The following is a 10700-nucleotide window of genomic DNA, read 5'->3' on the forward strand; positions in this document are numbered from 1 at the left end:
CTATCTGGGAGTAATGACTTACTATAATTTTGCCCCCAACCATTCTCCATGAAAGACCCTTTATTTTGGAAGGGCCACCACAGAGCCATTCCCAGAGCACATGGAGGACATCACTGATGAGAGAAAAAAAAAAAAAAAAAAAAAAAAAACCTCTAGACCAGTGCTGACAAAAGCTATATTTCACCCATAAACATAATCCTGACAAGTATTCTCATCAAAAGTTATTCACCTTTAAAAATGCTACCAAAACTAATAAGTGAGTTAAGCAAGGCAACAGGTTTCAAGATCAACATACAAAAATCAATTATATTTCTATATGCTGACAACAAAAAATCACAAATTGAAAAAAAATATCATTTGTAAACCATCCAAACAAATGAAATACTTAAGGATAATTCTGACAAAAGATTGTGCAAGGCCTGCACCAAAAATGATAAAACATTGCTAGGCTAATTTTAAAAGAGCTAAATAAAAACCATACCCATGAGTTGGAAGACTCAATAATGTTAGGGTGCTAATTCTCTCCAAATGATCTAGAGTCAATGCAATTCCTATCAAAACCCCAGAAATTAGCAAACTAAAATTCATATGAAAGTGCAAAGAACAGAATAGCCAAAACAATTTGACAAAAAAAGAACAAAGTTGGAGGATTAACAGCACCTATTTTCAAGGCTTACCCTAAGCTAGTAATCAAAACACTCTGCTATTCATGCAAAGATAGACAAATTGATCAATGGAACAGAATAAAGAGTCCAGAAATTTGCCCATAAATATATGGATTTTTTATGGGCAAAGGCAATTTGGTAGAGAAAAAATAGTCTTTTCAACAAAGGGCACTGGAATTATTGAATTACTATATGGAAGAGGAGGAGGAGAAGGAAGAGGAAGAACTTTAGTCCATGCTTCATACTATATACAATAATGGTTCATATACCTAAAACTATATGAAAATAAACCTACTACTATAAAACTTTTGGAAGAAACCATATAAATTTTTTGTGATCTTGAGTTAGATACAGATTTCTTAAATATGACACCAAAAGCACTATTCATAAAAGGAAAACAAATCGCTGCTCTGCCGCCTGCCACCGCTGCCCGAGCCCGAGTGGTTCACAGCACCGTGAAGACAGATTCCAGACGCCAGGAACTCACGCCTCCAATCCCAGACACTATGTCCAGCAAAGGCTCCGTGGTTCTGGCCTACAGTGGCGGCCTGGACACCTCGTGCATCCTCGTGTGGCTGAAGGAACAAGGCTACGACGTCATTGCCTATCTGGCCAACATTGGCCAGAAGGAAGACTTCGAGGAAGCCAGGAAGAAGGCACTGAAGCTTGGAGCCAAAAACGTGTTCATTGAGGATGTCAGCAGGGAGTTTGTGGAGGAGTTCATCTGGCCGGCCATCCAGTCCAGCGCACTGTATGAAGACCGCTACCTCCTGGGCACCTCTCTCGCCAGGCCTTGCATCGCCCGCAAACAAGTGGAAATCGCCCAGCGGGAGGGGGCCAAGTATGTGTCCCATGGCGCCACGGGAAAGGGGAATGATCAGGTCCGGTTTGAGCTCACCTGCTACTCTCTGGCCCCCCAGATAAAGGTCATTGCTCCCTGGAGGATGACCGAATTCTACAACCAGTTCAAGGGCCGCAATGACCTGATGGAATACGCAAAGCAACACGGGATTCCCATCCCGGTCACCCCCAAGAGCCCATGGAGTATGGACGAGAACCTCATGCACATCAGCTAGGAGGCTGGAATCCTGGAGAACCCCAAGAACCAAGCGCCTCCAGGTCTCTACACGAAGACCCAGGACCCGGCCAAAGCCCCCAACACCCCTGACATTCTCGAGATCGAGTTCAAAAAAGGGGTCCCCGTGAAGGTGACCAACGTCAAGGATGGCACCACTCACCAGACCTCCTTGGAGCTCTTCATGTACCTGAACGAAGTCGCGGGCAAGCACGGTGTGGGCCGTATTGACATTGTGGAGAACCGCTTCATTGGAATGAAGTCCCGAGGTATCTACGAGACCCCAGCAGGCACCATCCTTTACCACGCTCATTTAGACATCGAGGACTTCACCATGGACCGAGAAGTGCGCAAAATCAAACAAGGCCTGGGCTTGAAATTTGCTGAGCTGGTGTGTACCGGTTTCTGGCACAGCCCCGAGTGTGAATTTGTCCGCCACTGCATTGCCAAGTCCCAAGAGCGAGTGGAAGGGAAAGTGCGGGTGTCCGTCCTCAAGGGCCAGGTGTACATCCTCGGCCGGGAGTCCCCACTGTCTCTCTACAACGAGGAGCTGGTGAGCATGAACGTGCAGGGTGATTATGAGCCGATTGATGCCACCGGGTTCATCAACATCAATTCCCTCAGGCTGAAGGAATATCATCGTCTCCAGAGCAAGGTCACTGCCAAATAGACCCGTGTACAATGAGGAGCTGGGGCCTCCTCAATTTGCAGATCCCCCAAGTACAGGCACTAATTGTTGTGATAATTTGTAATTGTGACTTGTCCTCCCTGGCCGGCAGCGTAGTGGGGCTGCCAGGCCCCAGCTTTGTTCCCTGGTCCCCCTGAAGCCTGCAGACGTTGTGTTGTCACCGAAGGGAAGGGTGGGGGGCAGCTGCGGTGGGGAGCTATAAAATGACAATTAAAAGATAACAAAAAAAAAAAAAAGGAAAACAAATCAATAAAGTAGACTTCATCAAAACTAAAAACATCTGCTCTTTAAAGGACACCATTACCTGGGTGACAAAATAATATGTACAAACCCCCATGGCACATGTTTCCCTGTGTAGCAAACCTTCGCCTGTACCTCCAAACCTAAAATAAAAACTAAATAAATAAATAAAAGACACTGTTAGGTAATTAAAAGACAAATCACAGACTAGAAGAAAATATTTACAGTCTGTTAAAAGACTTTTAACCAAAATATGTAAAGAACTCTTAAAATCAATAAGAATACAAGCAATCAATAAAAGGGGACAAAAGATTTGAACAAAGAAGATATATGGGTGGCAAATAAGCACATATTCAACATCGTTAATCATTAAGGACATAAACATTAAACCCACACTGATGTGCCACTATGTACCTATTTGAATGGCTAAAATTTAAAAAGCTGAGCATACCAAGTGCTAGTGAGGATGTGGAGCATATGGAACATTCATACACTTCAAGTGGGAGTGTGAGATAGTACAATCACTTTGGAAAACAGTTTGGCACCTTCATAATAAACATATACCTACCAGATCATCCAGCAATTATGTTCCTAAGTATTTACCCAAAAGCACATGTCCATAAAAAGGCATGAACATGAATGTTCCTAGCAGCTTTATTTAAATAGTCAAAGACTGGAAACAACTCAAATATCTACCAACAGATAAACACTCTGTGGTATATCCACACAATAGAATACTACTCAGCAGTAAAAAGGGATAAATGATCTATGGAAAAAAAAGGGATATTGATCTATGAAAAACCACGAATTTCAAAATAATTATTCCGAGTAAAAGGAGCCCAGCCCCTACTCCTCAAAAAACAGTACATACTGAATGATTCCATTTACATAAAATTCTAAAAAATATTAACTAATCTATAATGACAGAAATCAGATCAACTGTTGCCTGGGGACAATGCAACAAGGTAACGGATTTAAAAGATTCAAGAAAACTTTTGAAAGTGCTGGATCTGCTCATCATAGTGATTGTGATAATGTCCCAGAGGTTCATACATGTCAAAATGCACCCAACTGTATACTTTAAATATGGGTACTTTATCTGCCAGTGCTACTGTGTCAACTATACTTCGATAAAGTTGTTCATATAAAACTGAAAAAGTTCAAAAGGAAGTATTTAGGAAGGATAATTAATTTTATTTGGTCTAGTCTCTGCAGTGTCATATGTAAACAGTTGTTTGATAGCTGAGAATTAAAAGACAACAGTCTTAATCTTTAGTGAGGCTGTTGAAAAACATCAAATGGAACCCAACTCATAACCTATAGCAAAACACCTTCAATTCACCATCTCCTTATCTTATTTATCTTTCATAGATGCCCAGGGCTGCCCCTAAAAGACTCTCTTTCCTTCTCTAAACACCTCAAATTCTCTCTTCCTCAGTCTTGCCCTGGAAACTGACTGTGATCATTTTCCCCATCTTTCCCCTGCCTTCCTAGAGGTATTCTCCAGTCACTCTGTCGCTATCTCCCCCAGCAACTTTATTCTTCTTAACCCTTATCCCCTACGCCTTCTAGCTCAGCATTTTTTATCCATTATCCTAAGCAGCATAACTGAACCCCCAGAGGCCAAAAAGTAAAAATAATCTTCTTTGGAAGCAGAATGAGTAGAGGTAGAGAGGAATGTCAAGAATTAACAGCTGGGTGGTGGAGGGAAATCTCTTCTTTTAAAAAGAAAAGATTGGTCCCAATATCCTGGTCTCCTCTCTGCTCAGAGATCATCCTTCTGCTCACATCCCTCCTCATTCATTCTCAAAGGCAAAGAGACTCGGTTTTGCTCCATTCAGTCTTCCCATTCCAACTCTAAATTGCATCCCTATCTCTGAAACACGTTGCCCCTTTCCAGCACACCCTGCCTATTCTCTACTGCTGTTTGTTTTTTGTTTGGTTGGTTGGTTGGTTTTGTTTTGTTTGTTTGTTTGGTTTGGTTTGGTTTGGTTTGGTTTGGTTTGGTTTTTTTTGTTTTGTTTTGTTTTGTTTTTGGCCTCTTCTCAACCCCTCCCAAGCCACTAGAAGAGAAATGACCCATTTCATCATTTTAAATAGCTCTCTCTTCACATGTATCTTTGGACTTGTAGATGATGCAAATTCTTTATCAATTTAAAGGCTCTGTTTGTTAAATGTTTGTCCATTTGTCTGCACTGAGTTAATATAATTAACCTGTCTCTCTGCAGCACTGCTCTCCATAGAAGACTGTAAAGTCTGTTGCATCATTTCTTCCAGGCTTCTCATCACGGTGGCTGCAGGGTTTGCCCACACTGAACACGCAACGGTCTGCCACCACTTCATCCTCTCCTCCCACTTGTCTCACTCTCCTCCTCCTGCTTCATGTTCCAACAGTATCAAACCACCCATTATCCCCAACTTTACGTCCCTGGAACACCATCACCTGGGAATTACCTTCTGCCTAAAGCAGAGGTCAGCAAACTTTTTCTGTAAAGGACCATATACAAATATTTGAGACTTCACAGCCCATGTGGTCTCTGTGCCAACTACTCCATTCTGCCATCATCGCACAAATGCAACCACAGGCTATACATAAATGAATAGGTGTGGCTGAGTTACAATAAATCTTTATTTCCAAAAACAGCCAACAGATTTGGCCTGTGGGTTGTATTTTGCCAAACCCTGATCTAAAACATCCTCCCTTCCCAATCTCCACCTGGCTACCTCCTAGTTCTCCTACAAGACTAAGCACCTTACCTTCTGGAGAGTGCTTTCTCCTATGACTGGTCAGGTTCATCCTTTCTTTGTAGTCTCATAGGAATATATATGGAATATATTCTGTAGAGGCAGGAAAAGTTTCTTCCCAAAGACTTATGGTTTCTTCCATGAGGAAGGAGCTCTGCTATCATAACACTACTGGCCCTTCTCTACTCCTACTTACTCCTCCCCATGGGAGATGAAGCAACCTGGAGGAGTCTAGCTCCTTCTCTCACTCGTGGGAGCAAACTGGCCACAGGGAATATGTATTTCTCCTGCTTTTCCATGCCACAGAGGGTACTCTCTGCCACTCCCGGGAAAAGCTTATCTGCCAGTGCTACTGTGCCCAGACACATAAGTCTGTCTTATTCCAGAGTTCTCCATTATCAGTTTAACCAGTAACAACAGTAACATTTTTATCTCCCTCTATCTTACTTCCTGATTATTTCTTAATTGGTTCAGAACTCTAGAGGGAAATAGAAATGCTATTTATAAGACCCCACTGAACCCCAACATACACCAGTAGCCACAGTATTCAGCATGTTGCTTAGGAATTTTCTTTGTGTATCTTCTTTCACCTCAGTTCAGTGATTCCTCAAGTGGATTTCAGTTATCTGGAGAGTCCTTTCAATTGTCACAAACAGATCCAGAAATGCAAATCTTTCTTTCATACTGACAGCAAATGACACCATTCTGTTAGCTTTTATTTTTACCTACAATCAAATATTGCTTACTAATAACCTATTGAGTACTATAGTTTGGATATGTTTGTTCCCCAAACCTCATGTGGAAATTTGATCCCCAATGTTGGAGGTAGAGCTTAATGAGAGGTACTTGGGTTTTGGGTGTGGAGCCCTCATGAATGGCTTTGTTCATCCTGAAGGTAATGAGTGAGCGAGTTCTCACTCTCATTCCTGCAGGAGTTGGTTGCTCCTCTTTCTCTCTTTCTAGCCATGTGATCTCTGCACATACCAGCTACCCTTTTTCTGCTGCCATGTGTGGAAGCTGCCTGAGTCCCTCACCAGGAAAAGATGATTACTCCATGCTTCTTGTACAGCTTGCAGAACCCTGAGCTAAATGAACCACTTTTCTTTATAAATTACCTAGCCTCAAGTATTCCTCTATAGCAACACAAATGGACTAAGACAGTGAGTTAGCAGTAGTTTCTAAGTTGAAAGTACTAATAGAGTTTATTAAATATTTAATTACATATTCAGTTAAGAAATCTGGCAGCCATACTTTTGGAAATCCTGCAAAACTTTTATTAAGCATGAGTACATAAGACAGAATTTCAGTAGTTTTCAGGAAAGACAATTTGTGAATAGTGTTATCATTGATGCTGTCTTCAATTGGTCATGGTTTTCAACCACAGTTATTCAAAATTATCCCACCTGTTCTCAGTAGAAAACCACTCAGTAATAGCAAGTTGAAAATTCAAAAATATTTTAAATGACCCGGCAGTTCCAATTCTGTGGATATGCTCCAAAAAAAGTTGGCAAAGTTCATCAAAAGACATATATAAGAATGTTCATAACATTCTTATAACACATATATTCTTACAACATATATTCTTATAACTAAGAATAACATATTCTATATAACATACATTCTTATAACAAAGCTTCATAACACAGCTTTGTTTTATAACAGCTAAAAATAGGTAACAACCCAAATACCCATCATAGAATAATAAACACATGGTGGAATATTTATGAAATTGACTATTACACAGCAATGAAAAAGAACAAACTACTTTTACATATTTTTGTATGGAGCAACATGGGTGAATCTCACATACATGAAGATGAGCAATGGATTGCCAGCAAGATGGCAGAAGAGGAACAGCTCCAGGCTGCAGTTCCCAGCGAGACCAACACAGAAGGCAGGTGATTTCTGCATTTCCAACTAAGGTACCAGGTTCAGCTCACTGGGACTGGGTAGACAGTGGGTGTAGCCCACGGAGAGTGGGCAGAGGCAGGGTGAGGAGCTGCTTCACCTGGGAAATGCAAGGGGTTGGGGAACTCCCTCCCCTAGCCAAGGGAAGCAGTGAGGAACTGTGCTGTGAGGAATGGTAAATTCCAGCCCAGACAGTATGCTTTTCCCATGGTCTTCACAACTCAGACCAGGAGATTCCCTCGGGTGCCTACACCACCAGGGTCCAGGGTTTCAAGCACAAAACTGGGCGGCCATTTGGGCAGACACCAAGCTAGCTGGAGGAGTTTTTTTGTACCCCAGTGGCACCTGAAACGCCAGCAAGACAGAACCGTTCACTCCCCTGGAAAGGGGGCTGAAGCCAGGGAGCCGAGTGGTCTAGCTCAGCGGATCCCACCCCGACAGAGCCCAGCAAGCTAAGATCCACTGGCTTGAAATTCTTGCTGCCAGCACAGCAGTCTGAAGTTTACCTGGGATGCTCCAGCTTCATAGGGGGAGGAGAACCCACCATTACTGAGGCTTGAGTAGGCGGTTTTCCCCTCACAGTGTAAACAAAACCACTGGAAAGTTTGAACTGGTCGGAGCCCACCACAGCACCACAAACCAACTGTAGCCAGACTGCCTCTCTAGATTCCTGCTCTCTGGACAGGGCATCTCTGAAAGAAAGGCAGCAGTGCCAGTCAGGGGCTTATAGATAAAACTCCCATATCCCTGGGATAGAGCACCTGGGGAAAGGGGCAGCTGTGGGTGCAGCTTCAGCAGACTTAAACTTTTCTGCCTGACGGCTTTGAAGAGAGCAGCGGATCTCCCAGCACAGTGCTTGAGCTCTGCTAAAGGACTGACTGCCTCCTAAAGTGGGTCCGTGACCCCCCCATGCCTCCTGACTGAGAGACACATCCCAGCAGAGGTCAACAGACACCTCATACAGGAGTGGTCCGGCTGGCATCTAGTGGGTGTGCCTCTGAGACAAAGCTTCCAGAGGAAGAAGCAGGAAGCAATCTTTGCTGTTCTGCAGCCTGCCCTGGTGATACCCAGACAAACGGTGTGGAGTGGACCTCCAGCAAACTCCATCAGACCTGCAGAAGAGGAGCTTGACTGTTAGAAGAAAACTCACAAAAAGAAAGCAATAGCATCAACATCAACAAAAAGGACACTCATGCAAAAACCCCATCCGAAGGTCACCAACATCAAAGAGCAAAAGTAGATAAATCCACAAAGATAAGGAAAAACCAGCGCAAAAAAAAAAAAAAAAAGAAAAACCAAAAACAAAAACAAAACAACCTGAAAGTTCCAAACGCCGGAACAACTCTTCTCCTCCAAAGGATCACAACTCCTCGCCAGCAAGGGCACAAAACTGGACAGAGAATGAGTTTAATGAATTGACAGAAGTAGGCTTCAGAAGGTGGGTAATAACAAACTCCTCCGAGCTAAAGGAGCATGTTCTAACCCAATGCAAGGAAGCTAAGAACCTTGATAAAATGTTACAGGAATTGTTAACTAGAATAACCAGTTTAGAGAAGAATATAAACAACCTGATGGAGCTGAAAAACACAGCATGAGAACTTCATGAAGTATACATAAGTATCAATAGCTGAATCGATCAAGTGGAAGAAAGGATATCAGAGACTGAAGATCAACTTAATGAAATAAAACATGAAGACAAGGTTAAAGAAAAAAGGATGAAAAGGAATGAACAAAATCTCCAAGAAATATGGGACTATGTGAAGAGATGAAACCTAAGTTTGACTGGTGAACCTGAAAGTAATGGGGAGAATGGAACCAAGTTGGAAAACACTCTTCAGGATATTATCCAGGAGAACTTCCCCAAACTAGCAAGACAGGCCAGCATTCAAATTCAGGAAATACAGAGAACACCACTAAGATACTCCTCAAGAAGAGCAACCCCAAGGCACATAATCGTCAGATTCACCAAGGCTGAAATGAAGGAAAAAATGTTAAGGAAAGCCAGAGAGAAAGGTCGGGTTACCCACAAAGGGAAGCCCATCAGACTAACAGCAGATCTCTCTGCAGAAACCCCACAAGCCAGAAGAGAGTGGGGGCCAATATTCAATATTCTTAAAGAACAGAATTTTCAACCCAGAATTTCATATCCAGCCAAACTAAGCTTCATACATGAAGGAGAAATAAAATCCTTTACAGACAAGTGAATGTTGAGGGATTTTGTCACCACCAGGCCTGTCTTACAAGAGCTCCTGAAGGAAGCACTAAATATGGAAAGGAAAAACCAGTACCAGTCACTGCAAAAACATACTAAATTGTAAAGAATACCACCGACACTATGAAGAAACTGCATCAACTAATGGGCAAAATAACCAGCTAGCATAATAGTGACAGGATCAAATTCTCACAGAACAACATTAACTTTAAATGTAAACGAGCCAAATGCTCCAGTTAAAAGACACAGACAGGCAAATTGGCTGAAGAGTCAAGACCCATCAGTGTGCTGTATTCAGGAGACCCATCTCACATGCAAAGACACACATAGGCTCAAAATAAAGGGATGGAGGAATAGTTACCAAGCAAACAAACAAAAAAAAAAAAAAAGCAGGAGTAGCAATCCTAGTCTCTGATAAAACAGACCTTAAACCAACAAAGATCAAAAAGGACACAGAAGGCTATTACATAATGGTAAAGGGATCAATGCATCAAGATGAGCTAACTACCCTAAATATATATGCACCCAATACAGGAGCACCCAGATTCATAAAGCAAGTTCTTAGAGACCTACAAAGAGACTTAGACTCCCACGCAACAATAGTGGGAGACTTTAACACCCCACTCTCAATATTAGATAGATCAACAAGACAGAAAATTAACAAGGATATCCAGGAATTGAACTCAGCTCTGGACCAAGCGGACCTAATAGACATCTACAGAACTCTCCACCCCAAATCAACAGAATATACATTCTTCTCAGGACCACATCGCACTTATTCTAAAGTTGACCACATAATTGGAAGTAAAACACTCCTCAGCAAATGCAAAAGAACAGAAATCATAAAAAACAGTCTCTCAGACCACAGTGCAATCAAATTAGAACTCAGGATTAAGAAACTCACTCAAAACGGCACAACTACATGGAAACTGAACAACCTGCTCCTGAATGACTACTGCGTAAATAATGAAATTAAGGCAGAAATAATTAGTTCTTTGAAGCCAATGAGAAGAAACACACAATGTACCAGACTCTCTGGGACACAGCTAAAGCAATGTTTAGGGGAAATTTGTAGCACTAAATGCCCACAGGAGAAAGAGGGAAAGATCTAAAATTGACACCCTAACATCACAATTAAAAGAACTAGAGAAGCAAGAGCAAACACAT

The 10700-nt window shown here is 42.2% G+C and overlaps 1 pseudogene across 1 annotated transcript; it reads left to right on the plus strand.

The window, feature by feature from the left end:
- Positions 1-1076: 1076 nt before the first annotated feature.
- LOC112626055 lies at positions 1077-2646 on the plus strand (annotated as a pseudogene). Its single transcript, XR_003119824.1, has one exon. The product of XR_003119824.1 is annotated as an argininosuccinate synthase pseudogene (transcript).
- Positions 2647-10700: the final 8054 nt, after the last annotated feature.

The sequence above is a fragment of the Theropithecus gelada genome, chromosome 6 (genome assembly GCF_003255815.1).
Source record: "Theropithecus gelada isolate Dixy chromosome 6, Tgel_1.0, whole genome shotgun sequence".
Taxonomy (NCBI): Eukaryota; Metazoa; Chordata; class Mammalia; order Primates; family Cercopithecidae; genus Theropithecus; species Theropithecus gelada.